Source organism: Prionailurus bengalensis, chromosome B4, assembly GCF_016509475.1.
Source record: "Prionailurus bengalensis isolate Pbe53 chromosome B4, Fcat_Pben_1.1_paternal_pri, whole genome shotgun sequence".
In the NCBI taxonomy this organism is placed as follows: domain Eukaryota; kingdom Metazoa; phylum Chordata; class Mammalia; order Carnivora; family Felidae; genus Prionailurus; species Prionailurus bengalensis.
Window position 1 is genome coordinate 94018008 of NC_057358.1, and position 1642 is coordinate 94019649.

The 1642-nt window shown below is 42.8% G+C and overlaps 1 pseudogene; it reads right to left on the reverse strand.

Annotated features, from left to right (window-relative positions):
- Positions 1–227: 227 nt before the first annotated feature.
- Positions 228–1642, reverse strand: LOC122473210 (annotated as a pseudogene).

Genomic DNA, 1642 nt, shown 5'->3' on the forward strand with positions numbered 1-1642 from the left:
GGATGCACAACTCTTTGGGAATACTGGCAGAATTTACTAAAGCCAAACAAACACCTGTGGTAGACCCAACAGTTCTGTTTATTGGATGATACTCAAGAGGATGCATGCATATGCCTACCAAAAATATGTGCAGGAATGTGCATAGCAACTTTACTCGTATTTACCAAAAAGAAAAAGAAAAAATAATCCACCAATAGTAGAATGGATAAATTGTGGTATATTTTCCCCCAGTTTCCTGAACTTTATTAAAGAAAGAGCGATGATGGTAAATATCAAGAACATAATCAATTTTTTAGGATTCTTCCCTCAAAAACGTGACATTTGATTTCCAAACACATGCCAGAGCATAGATGGTTCCCAATTGTACTAAGTAGGTGAGAAGCTTAAATCCTAAAATGTTCACCTTCCAACTTTCCCCGGTCTGCGGTCTGTCTTTGGATCAGCAATAATTGTCTGAACAGCTGCTATGGCTTCATTAATTTTTGTCCGCAGGTCTCTGAGCAATTGTATATGTAGCAATCACAGAATTTGAGCAGCTCCATTAAGAACTGCATCTCCTGTGTCAAAACCAAGAATATGTTTGTCTAAAGCAACAGGCAAGTCCTCTTTTGTTTGATTTGCTTTAACAACTGCATCCTGGACCAAAATTTGAATTGCTTTAGGATTATCAGGTAATCATCATGACACTGAATCTGAAGGTCAGCCAAAGTCATTACACCAGGCTTGAAATTGGGATTATTTACATCCAAATTGATCAATGGCTCTGCATTTTTAGCTGCATTGTCAGCATTTTTTTCTATCATCAGCTACCAAATCCTTGTACTTTTCAGCATTATCTCCATATTCAAGTCTAATAGTTAAGCCAAGAAGCCTGTCAATTACTTCTCGTCATCTTGAATCTTGAAAGGACAGTTAACATCTCTGACATACTTTTCAAAGAACTTGGGCCAATCACTGCTGTGGATGTTTCTTAAATTACATGTTTTCAATCTAATAGTGTCTGGTTTTCTGGTCTTAAAGCCAAACAATAAAGTTTCTAAATTATTTTTTTTAACGTTTTATTTTTATTTTTGAGACAGAGAGAGACAGAGCATGAACGGGGGAGGGGCAGAGAAAGAGGGAGACACAGAATTGGAAGCAGGCTCCAGGCTCTGAGCCATCAGCCCAGAGCCCGACGCGGGGCTCGAACTCACGGACCGCGAGATCGTGACCTGGCTGAAGTCGGACGCTTAACCGACTGCGCCACCCAGGCGCCCCCTAAATTATTTTTTTTAATGTTTATTTATTTTTGAGAGAGAGAGCAAGCAGGGGAGAGGCGGAGAGGGCGGAAGGCAGGGCAGAGTTTCTGAAGCGGGCTGTGTGCTGACAGCAGAGAGCCCGATGCGGGGCTCAAACCCATGAACCATGAGATCATGACCTGAGCCAAAGTCAGACGCTTAACCGACTGAGCCACCCAGGTCCCCCTAAAGTTTCTAACTTCTGTTTCATCTTTACAGTTGAATGAAGCCAGCAGGATTGTTGTTGTCAAGAACTGTCAGCTCGCGTTGAAACATGATCCCTGTGTCTTGCTCTGGTCCCCCAGCCTTTGGCCTGGAGAGGAGAGGCAAGGAGGGGTGGCAGGCACCAGCAGTGGCAGCAGAGA